The 11,546-nt window shown below is 39.1% G+C and overlaps 1 long non-coding RNA gene across 1 annotated transcript in view; it reads left to right on the top strand.

Moving 5' to 3' along the window:
• Positions 1–11,301, top strand: part of LOC140003490 (uncharacterized) — a 31,050-nt gene extending 19,749 nt beyond the window's left edge. Inside the window, exon 4 of the long non-coding RNA XR_011812263.1 lies at positions 11,185–11,301. This is a non-coding gene — a long non-coding RNA (uncharacterized lncRNA). The remainder of the gene's footprint in view (positions 1–11,184) is intronic.
• Positions 11,302–11,546: the final 245 nt, after the last annotated feature.

Raw genomic sequence — 11,546 nt, 5'->3', positions numbered from 1 at the left:
TTTACTTTAGGAAGAAAAAAATAGCTTGCTCAACAGGATAATGCACTGCATGAGGAGGATGGACTCCTCCTCAGAGTTGTGGCACATTGCCAAATATGAAGGCAGCACATCTTCATTGTTGTTGGTTTTCATTTCTACTGCTTAAACAACTCATGCAGGTTTTGACAGATTTTTTTTTAAATATGTTTGCATAAACCACTTTATTGCAGTAGTATGTATTGAACAGAAAATATACGTTAGGTTATGAAAAGATTTTTTTAAGACCATACATGTTTTTTTTCTTGGAAAACAGAAATAACGTTTCTAAAGAGAACTTTAAAAGTTTCTTTATTATAAAATATGAATCAAAACACAATGAAAAGAGTCATTATCTCGTAAAGACTATTTAGGAAGTCAGCTGAGTGCTTTCAGTGGTGTGCAGTTTTGAATATGCTCAGAGAGATCATAACTAGAAGATGAAATTATCCTTACTGAAGGATAATAGAGATATGTACAAAAATAACCTTTAATTAGATTTAAATATGACATGTATTCACTTTGCTGACTTTGGCTTTTATTGATTCTTTATAATGGGTTAAAAGTATAGGGTAAGATCTCAAATCACCTTAGGTAAGGCTTTATGACTGCCTCAGGTCTCATTGTTAATATTTTTACAGCTATTTACCTATGCCAGTAATGAAAAAGCTAATAGGTCAGCAAATCTGACTCTCTACTGATCTCTCAGGATAATTTTCATTCAGTCTTCATCCGAAGCTGACTTTTGCGTGTGGCCTAAGTGATCAGAGTGTCTCTGCACATAGAATAGCTGTCAGATATGCAATGAGGTAATCAGAAAATTAAAGTTGTGTGTGAAACAAAAACCACACTTTTTTTTGTATTAATACAAATACTGTGTGCACTACAGCACCCCTCATAGAACAATTGTGTAAAGGTAAAGAGATGTGGTACTGTAATGGCCATGGTTACAGGACAGATTTTCAGCATAGTCCAACATCCACAGCTGGAACTAGGTTCTAAAACAGCAGAATTTCTACCTATGCACAGATACTATTTGTCAAAACACATCCAGATTCACAGAGGACGTCTGCATTTTGGGTGCTACACTTGCGTAGAAATACAGCCATAAATGTCATAGTAAGAGCAGATGGACATCAAACACTTTAGTAAATTCTGGTTCTGGTGAGCAGAAGAGTTGGATATTTTTTAACTTAATTATATGTAGTAAGTATCTGAATATTTGACCAGAGAGCTTTTGAAAATCCTGCTTTAAAATATTTCCAGTTCAGGAGTGATCAGCCAATACAAATTTGAATTTTAATTTTAATTAAGATTTATTTGCTATGTGCAGCATTAGCTTGCAACACTTCTTCTTCTTCTTCTTCTTCTTCTTCTTCTTTTTTTTTTAATATTATCTTTATAAATTGACTTATTTGGAAACTTAACATAAGCGTTCAAGCCCACAGAAAATATGGTGATGTGTTTCTGTTTAAAATATGTTTAAAAAATTAATTCTCTGTAAAATGTTTTAGCAGTACTACTCTAGGAATAGTTTTGGATGTTTTAGATAGAACCCCTTTGATCCCTGACCCTGAAATCTAGCTATAGAAATGCTTATAAGGATACTACTTCATTGCTACTCAGGATTTTAGCCATCCAGTTCCCACATGACCCAATTAATCACTTTGAAAACATCTGGGTTGAATAGTGACAGGAAAAACAACTCAGTGCTTGTGTATGAGGTAGCCCTGGTTCCGCATATCAGCTGCCACAGAGTTCCTGTTGACCTCAGCAAGCAATTTGGTTGTGGCAAGGACATGGAATGTGAACATTTTACCTGTAAATGAATATTGGGGTAGTTTTGCTCATCATAAAACCTCAAAATTTAGTTTTTAAGAAGCGCTTGTGAAGTCAGTCCTTAGTTTATTGAGATGAGTGGGTTTCTTTCAATGCAGAGCTCTTCTATATGCTTTGTGTAGATTGCATGTCTAACTAAATTCACACAAGGGCTGTGCTTTATGCTGTTATTACACGTAAAGGTGTTAAAATTTATTTAGCCTGCTTTAGGAACAGTTACTCTGGAGAGGTGGTGTGACCAGGAGTCACCTGCTTCTGCAGAAATGGAATATGAATCCAGTCTTCTCTCTAGCAGTTCCAGATGGATTAAAAAATAATCCCCACATTTCGTGTATCTCAGGTGCCGAATGAGACTTCCAGGAAATCAGCTGAAGATTTCCAGTGGAAATAAAACTAAGCTAAGAAAGAAACGAATAAATGAAATAAAAATAAACAAGCAGCAAACAAAACAAACAAACAAACAAACAAAAAAAACAACACATTGGATCAGAAGTAACAGCCGAGTGGTGTGAAAACTTTAGAGAGCCTCTTCCAGTAAGTGAATCTGAACACAAAACCTTTGCTGTTGTGACAGCTTTTAAGTGAATCTTGTGGGGAACTGGCATGTGATGCTTACTGCTCAGTGAGGTGGTCTGTTGTGCCTAATGTTGATCAAACACTTTGCAGTAGAGAAAATGAAAAGCAGAATTGAAGAGAATGTGAGAGTATCACAGCAGCAAAACAGATTTAAATTACCATACAGGCACCAGTAAAGCTTTCTTTTGAAAGCATGTACACCTCTGGGTGGGTGCATGAAAGGTGCAGAAAACTCAGTAGAAATTTTCTGGGGGAGAACATGAGTGTAAAGCTTCTAGGAGACAATGGGAGGTGAGGATATATCTCTCCAAAAGGAGGAATAACCACCAATTAGACAGTAACCCAAGAGTGACCCTAGTTAAGTGACAGGTAGAAGTAAGCACTGACAGGAATGTGTCTCTCTGGTAACGAGGAGAAATGCTGAGACATACTAGCTTGAGCCTTAGGAGTTTCAGCTTAGGGTTTGATCCAAAGCTCATTCTCATGGGTGAGAAGTTTATTTATCAATGTTAAAGTTCTGTGAGAAAAACAGACCTCTTCCTTACTTCTCCCTATCAGGAGACACCCATAGTTCCCTTCTAGATCTTTTTCCTGATTTTTTTAGTTTTTCTGTCTAAAGCCCCTCATGGCTGACTTGGATGTCTCTCTGCTTTAAGCTGTGAGTCAATGAGCAAGGTGCATGTGAAGCCATAAGACTAGAAGCATGAGGGTGAAAATGCAAGGAAAGAAGCCTGTTTTATCTGTAAATCCATAATTGTTTTGTGAGAGTATAAGCTCCCAAACGTCAAAGGAACTTCATTATAACTAAAATACCTCCTTTTTAAGTAAAAATGATTATAGGTGAGCATTGAACACCAAACATTTTGAGACACAATATCATTCAAATCAGCAACACTGGGAGAAGTGTCTGAAAGATTATTTGAGTTTCAAGGATGTAAATGTACTTCATTGCTCTGATTTAGTCACCCTTGGTCATTCAGGATGTAAGTGGGAACTGATCTCATTTAGGAAATCATTGAGAGGAGATGAGTCTGAGGACTTGATTCTATCTTATTTCGACAAACCACAGTTAATAAAGGAAGGCAATTATTATGTTTTCTGGGATGTACCCTCATCCGAGGCATTGTTAATAAACATTAAAGGGCTAGTTCCTCAAAGATGCTTAAGCACCTATCTCCCATTGATTTCAGTAAAATGAGGCATCTACGTGCCTTTAAAAATCTGACCTTAAGTGTCATCATGAAAAAGTGAAGTGAAAAATAAGCAGGTTCTAAAAGAATAACAAGGGACTGCAGGCATATGATTCCAGTGTGTGCTTGGTTATTACATTTTATATGTATGTGACTTCTGCACATTAAAAAACAAATAAAGCTACAAACAAATTATCCCCACCTTTGCTGCATAAAGCATCAAATTGCTATCCTTTCTCTCTAGTCCATCTCACAGACATCTTTTGCCAAACATGCTGAATGGGTTGAGATAAAAAATAAGAGAACAATAAAGCCAACTATATCCTCTCTGCTCCCTTCAGCCTCTGCTCCCTTCAGCCTCTCTGATACAGTCTCCCTCCCAGTGCCAGGCTAGCCTCTCCTTTTCCCTTCCCCAATGTGCTTGGTGAGCTGGAGGGGTTTGTTCACCTGACTCTGCTTGACAAGCAAACAGCTGGTCACAGCCCTAATTACAGTTACTCAAACATATTCCCTCAGTTAGAGGAAAATGCTTTGCTCTCAAGATTAGCCTTATCGAGAAGGTACAGTATGTATGACATAGTCCCAATGTGATAGATAGATAGATAGATAGATAGACAGTTAGCATACAGATGTTAATATATTTTTCTTTTCTTTTTGAGAAAAATCCTAGACTAGAAAATATATTGTTGGTTTGTCGCTATCTTGTCAGCTTTGTTGCATTTTAATACAAAACAGAAAGTGAGAGGAAAGGAGCTTGCCTTGCAGTTTGTTTCTTTCATGGTTAAGCCAACCACCCTACTTACATATTTCTCAATAAATACTGCTCAGCTACTCTCTGGGATAAAATAAATGAAAACAAACCCTCCACAGATAACAATAATTCCCAAAAAAAGACATTTTCAAATGTAAAAGCTAAATTAAAATTTAAAATCATTTTCCTAGATTTCTGACCTAGATTCCCTGTCTTACTCTCAGTGCATTTGTCTTTTTAAAGGAACCAATATGTTTGTATAACTGATGTGAAACAAGCTTGACTCCAAAAAGATTTAACTTAATATCTGGCTAAGCATTCAGAGGGTAGTCCATCTGTAGAATGTACATTAAGGACTCTGGCTGGAGCGCAGCTAGTCATGTATGATATCAGGCACACAAATGTGACGTGATGCCCATATACTCTTGAGGATAATTCAAAGTGCCATGAAGCACTATGGGTAGAGAAGCTATAAACACAGTTGTCACAAATGAGAAGGAGTACAGGGTTACATTCAGACTAAAGAATGAAGAAACATTAGAACCAGACATTACATCTTAATGAAATTGTTAATTAGGATATTATGGAATGCATAGCTAAAAGATAATATCTGTCCAGTAACCTCACAGCATGTTTTCAATTAACTGTTTCTTCACCAAAATCTGAGGCAGACTCAAAAGAGGTGAAGAAAGCCCCTTGTAAATATACAAAGATAATCAAAATGACATTATGTTGTTTTTTCCCCCAGTGGATATTTTAAAATATTTATTTTTCTTTCTAAACAGACCAGCACAGAACATGTGATTATATACTGTTTATAGGAATAAGTACACATTTAATCTACATAATCATCAGTCTTTCTTTATGTAAAAATGATTAGTAAATAGAATTTTTAAGCAACTGTTTAGATTAGTCATTGGCATCGTAGATGGACTTATTTCTAAAACCCTTGATTTTATCACTCTGCCTAATGATTTGTCCCATGATTTATTGGCTAATATGACGAATCGTTAGATTTATTGTTTATCCTATAAATAGTGCAACAAATCATTAAACAGTGATAAAACCCAGCGGTTTCACAAGAAAGTCTACCTATGTTGTCTTCATGTACAATGTGCTTGTGTTTTTCATTAATTTGATCATTCTATCTATTTTCAGTTTTATGCTATCAGGTGAATAGACATCTCTTTAAATTAAATAGATTTGTAAAATAAAGGTGTAGTTGTAATCATATACTTCAGCTATATTTACTTGATACAGAAAAATGAAACCTAATGTCTGATGGATGGTAAATCTGGGAATTTATTCATGATAATAAATGTAATATTCTTTGTTAGAAATTGTAAGTATAATGTCAGGTTTTCATATTTTAGCATATCAGTTATGTTTTTCTTGCTGTGGTTTCATGCTGTAAACGACAAAAATGTTGCTTCTATCCTTCTTAGAGGTCTGAACACATCTCATTTAGTAGGTTGGCTGAAAGGCTACTGTATGGGAGATCAGTGAAGTGAATATATGAAATTTGGCATTCAGATAATGGGAGTGGTCTTTTTTTTTTTTTCCTTGAGACATAATGGCTTCTTTTGTTGCAGCTATAGCAAAGTCTGCCTCTGTACATTAGGGCTGAAAGCACAGAAAATAGAAGTAATATTCTTGAAAATTCCCTGAGGTCATCAATGGATTAGGATAGACGCAGTTATGATGATATTATATTCTGCAGTAGTAGATTTGCAGTAGTGTAAATTGAATTATTTGGACTGTAATAGTCAACCTTTATTGTTAACTGGGCCATTTACCTTCTTTTGATCTCAAGGTAGTGCCACACCCTGTTGTCCTTCACCTGGTGCTGAAAAGCTTATTGTGCATTCATTAGATCCATCATTTTCATGCACAGTACCCTCAGCAATATATGGTAATGTAGGGCATGCTCAGGACAGTTGCTCAGCACTTTCAAAATTCAGTATATTCTGGAAACACCAAACTTATTTTGTTTGTCCTGATACAAAGTACTGAGCTGGTGAAATATAATTATGCTATACCCACACAAGCAGCAAGATTTGCATAGAATCATAGAATCATAGAATATCCTGAGTTGGAAGGGACCCTTAAGGATCATCAAGTCCATCAAGTCAAACTCTTGACACCGCACAGGTCTACCCAAAAGTTCAGACCATGTGACTAAGCGCACAGTCCAATCTCTTCTTAAATTCAGACAGGCTCGGTGCAGTGACCACTTCCCTGGGGAGCCTGTTCCAGTGTGCAACCACCCTCTCTGTGAAGAACCCCCTCCTGATGTCAAGCCTAAATTTCCCCTGCCTCAGCTTAACCCCGTTCCCGCGGGTCCTGTCACTGGTGTTAATGGAGAAAAGGTCTCCTGCCTCTCGACACCCCCTTACGAGGAAGTTGTAGACTGCGATGAGGTCTCCCCTCAGACTCCTCCTCTCCAGGCTGAACAGGCCCAGTGCCCTCAGCCGTTCCTCGTACGTCTTCCCCTCCAGGCCTGGTGACATCTTCGTAGCCCTCCTCTGGACCCTCTCCAACAGTTTCATGTCCTTTTTATACTGTGGTGCCCAGAACTGCACACAGTACTCGAGGTGAGGCCGCACCAGCGCAGAGTAGAGCGGGACAATCACCTCCCTCGACCTACTAGCGATGCCGTGCTTGATGCACCCCAGGACACGGTTGGCCCTCCTGGCTGCCAGGGCACACTGCTGGCTCATATTCAACTTGCTGTCTACCACGACCCCCAGATCCCTCTCTTCTAGGCTGCTCTCTAGCGTCTCATCGCCCAGTCTGTACGTGCAGCCAGGGTTTCCCCATCCCAGGTGCAGGACCCTGCACTTGCTCTTATTGAACTTCATGCGGTTGGCGATCGCCCAGCTCTCCAACCTATCCAGATCCCTCTGCAAGGCCTTTCCACCTTCATTCAAGTCCACAACTCCTCCAAGTTTGGTGTCATCGGCAAACTTGCTCAAAATACCTTCTATTCCTACATCCAGATCGTTTATAAAAATATTGAAAAGTACCAGCCCTAAAATGGAGCCTTGAGGGACCCCACTGGTGACCGCCCGCCAGCCTGACACAGCCCCATTTACCATAACCCTTTGGGCCCTGCCCGTTAGCCAATTGCTCACCCATCGTATGATGTTTTTATTTAGCTGTATGGTGGACATTTTGTCCAGTAGGATCCTATGGGAAACCATGTCAAAAGCCTTGCTGAAGTCCAAAAAAATCACATCAGCTGGTTTCCCTTGATCCACCATACGGGTGATCTTAACATAAAAGGAAATCAGGTTAGTTAGGCAGGACCTACCCTTCACAAACCCATGCTGGCTGGGACCAATGACTGCTTTGTCCCCCAGGTGCGCCTCAATAAGTTCGAGGACCATCTTCTCCATGATTTTACCAGGCACTGACGTGAGACTGACAGGCCTGTAATTGCTAGGGTCTTCTTTCTGACCCTTCTTGAAAATCGGCACAACATTTGCCAGCTTCCAGTCTACCGGGACCTCTCCAAATTCCCAGGATCGTTGAAAAATAATTGAGAGAGGTTCCGCGATGACGTCCGCCAGCTCTTTCAGCACCCGGGGATGAATCCCATCCGGACCCATGGACTTGTAGGGATCCAGGTGGAGTAGCAAATCCCGCACACATTCAGGGTCGGTTGGGAGTTTGTCATCCCCACCGTCCCGGTCCTCCAGCTCAGGGCAACCTGGGTCCCGAAGCCCATCATCGGCATTGAAGACAGAGGCAAAGAAGGCGTTAAGCGTCTCTGCTTTGCCTATGTCATTGTCTGTGAGGAGACCTTCCCTATCAAGGAGCGGCCCTATGTATTCTTTAGCTCTCCTTTTTCCATTCACATATCTAAAAAAAACCTTTTTATTTTCTCTCACAGACACAGCCAGCTTCAACTCTAGGTGTGCTTTAGCCACACGAATTTTCTTCCTACAAACACGAACAGCATCCCTGTATTCTTTCCATGACACCTGGCCCTCCTTCCAGTAGCGAAACACTCTCTGTTTCCGCCTAATCTCCATCAGAATGTTCCTGGTCAGCCACGCCGGCCTCCTGCCCCGCCTGCCTGACTTGCGATATTTGCATGACACATGCCACTTGAGTACTACCAGTGCAGAGACCATTAGTTCCACACAAGCACACGGCTGTGACGCAGGAGGTGACAGAGAAAAACATCATATGAGAGAGCAGTGCCACCACCAGTTGTTCTGGTACTCCTGTTGTCCCAAACAAAAACAGTCAAAAAGACTGGGATATTGGTCAAATTCAATTTCCTACGTGGAGAGCTGCAGGGTGCCTGGGACTGTATCTGGCTGCCTTTGTTACACTTTTGCTCTTTTTTGGTACATCACAAGGATGTTAGCCAATCAAAATACTAGCCTTTTAATGAGTCCAGTTATTCGTTTCTTACTGTTACCTTCACTGTCTTTACCCAACTCAATTGTTTTGCTCAATAGGAAATTTTAAGGAGTTTAGTTATTGGTGTCTTTTACCTTTGTCGTAGACCCTGTGCAGCCTGGGCTCTCAGACTTGCCTTTCTATGCTGGCTGTTTGGCTGTTCACTCAGTCTTCAAGACCCTGAATCTCCGCTGATCCAGAAAGCTTTATATCAAGCAGAAGTCCATCTCCTTGTCATTGTGATTATAGAGATGTGTAAAGATGTGTAGAGATGTGTAGAGATGTATCCACATATGGCATGGCCTAACAAGGTAAACGTGCCTTGTCTGTTAACTAAAAGAGCATGCCCCTTCAGTGTTGTGCTACTAATTCTTTCCTTCTTATTTTCAGAAGAAAACCACCACAGTACATAAGGCATACTGTGCAGAATAAGTCATCCTTTCTGTGTTTTGGATGCTTGTTTCATTTTAGAAAAGCACTGAGCACAGCTCAACAGCTGTCTTGGGCAACGGTAGGATGTGAAAAATGTGAGAACATACTGCATGAGTCCGTTCTGTTTTACTCCAGCCTAGGCATGTCTGGCCACTTGTAACTAACTGATAATTCACTTCATGAAAAGGGGAAGAAGGGAGACTTTTGAGGCTGGAAAAAGCAGAGCATAAGGTAAAACTGACAACATTTGTGGATCAGAATCTGGAAAAAAATGAAGTTAATTGAAAGGTAGGCAGTAAATGAGATGGCTATTTAGGACAGTGATTCTAGTGTGTCTGATTATTAAATCCAGGAAGATAGTCCTAATGACAGAAGTCAGCAAAGGAAATGTGTAGATAGTCCTAATGACAGAAGTCAGCAAAGGAAATGTGTTTTTGTGTGCATGTATTACTCTGTGTGTATGAGCACTGCAAACTTGTCCTTTGGTGCACCACTCTTGTACCAACACACTTTGCATTGGTAGAGAAAAGCAAAGCTGTCTTTTAAGTCTCCATTGTAATCCCATGCAGTGTTTCCACTAATTTCCCTCCAGACAAGCCTTTATAGTCCTCAATGTATTTCCGGAGAAATATTTATGTTTTCCTTAGAGGGAGAAATATTTATGTTTCCTCTTGGGAAGTTTCCCAGGAGTTGCTCTAGACTGGCAGATAGAACTTTCATGGAAGAGGAGAAAAACAGAATGAAAATGCTGAATTAAAGGTAAGGGGCTTTAAAAGAATAAAAAAGACAGAAAGAGGGAAGTTTTATTATACTGGGTTTATTATACTGGACCAAACAGCTAGAAAGACCCTGCTTTACAGATCCTGACATGGGCTTATCCCAAACTTGGTTACAGGTTATTGCACGAAAGGTTTAAAATCTAGGGAAGTAATATTCCTAAAATGAGTGTGTCAATCTGTGACATTTTTAATCTCACTGTGTAAATAAATGTCTTCAGAAAAATAAGATTGTATTCCTTTGAGTCATTTGCCATAAACCTTTTAAATTTGATTTTGATTTATAGCTATATCCCTTGCATTAGAACTTTTCCAAAGTTTTAAGGTAAGTAATTACTCACTCCCTCTAGGTGACTCAAAATTTTTGTACTTGCAAGGATCTGTTACTCTTGTATAAAAATATTTGGAAGTTACATTTTATATTATAATTTCTTTCTGTCTTTATTTTTCATAGCATTTGTTCATCTTTCATGTTGTACTTTCTAACTCTGCAGTATCACTGACTGATGCAAGAAGTGCAGTAAATTTTGCTTCTGAATTATAGGAATGGGTTTGTCAATCAATATCATTTGCTGGAGTACCTTAGTAACTGTCTAATTTTTTACCTTTTCCTTCCTTTCATTTCTTTCTCTTTTACTTAATAATTTAGAACTGAAAGTCCTCTAAAAGCTACCTGTCAATATGAAGCTTGGTGTTCATCAATTGAAGGATGAGTGTCTGTTTGCATCCCGTAATGAACACAGCCCAAGTTTGGCAACAGTGATTGTCAGTAGACTGCAATTATTAAGTTTTGCTCTTACCCCATTCAATAGGCAGTGAAAATGGCAAAAAATAGAGCAAGCTACATCTTCAACAGGTACCAGATAGATCAAATTCATTTTGTGGGAGAGGACTAGATTGTATAAACACATTTACATATGCCAGATACAAATGCAGGACATTATTCGCCCCTTATTAACAGTACATTCTGCTAGTGTCAAGAAGAGGCTTACAGAAAGATATAAAGTATCATCATCAAATAGTAACTAATGGTTTAGTAAACATCATTATTATTTCATATACAGCATAACCTGATAGAAAAAAATGTAAACTTTAAAGCTACAGTTCTGTGTTCTGTATTTCGCCTTGTTTGTTCTCCTTTCAACTTCCCTATCAGCTTTTAACATCAATCAAAAAATCCATCCTTTTCCAGATGAATAATGATCTCCTGCTGACTGTCATGTCTGTCTGAAGAACAAGAAATGTGATGAAGCTGACTGACCCTGTGGCACCTCTTTTCTCTAGAGCACATATCATGGATATTCAGGGTAAATACCTAGAGCAGAAAAATTAAAATGGTATCACAATTAACCTACTTTTTCCCTGTGTGTAACCCTACCAGTTCTGTCCTAAGACAGGAGTTTGAGATTTTGGATATCTGCCTACTATGTAATAAGACCCCTGGCCACCTCTAGCTTCATGTGCATGCATGTACAGCAGCTCTGTGTGTTAGGCTTTTTTTTTTTTTTTTTTTTTTTTTTTTGTACAGCCAAAATTATGGGCTTGCCATCACAG

The sequence above is a fragment of the Anas platyrhynchos genome, chromosome 12 (genome assembly GCF_047663525.1).
Source record: "Anas platyrhynchos isolate ZD024472 breed Pekin duck chromosome 12, IASCAAS_PekinDuck_T2T, whole genome shotgun sequence".
NCBI classification, from domain to species: domain Eukaryota; kingdom Metazoa; phylum Chordata; class Aves; order Anseriformes; family Anatidae; genus Anas; species Anas platyrhynchos.
Note: the sequence above shows the minus strand (reverse complement) of the source record. Positions and strands in the feature narration are given on the sequence as shown.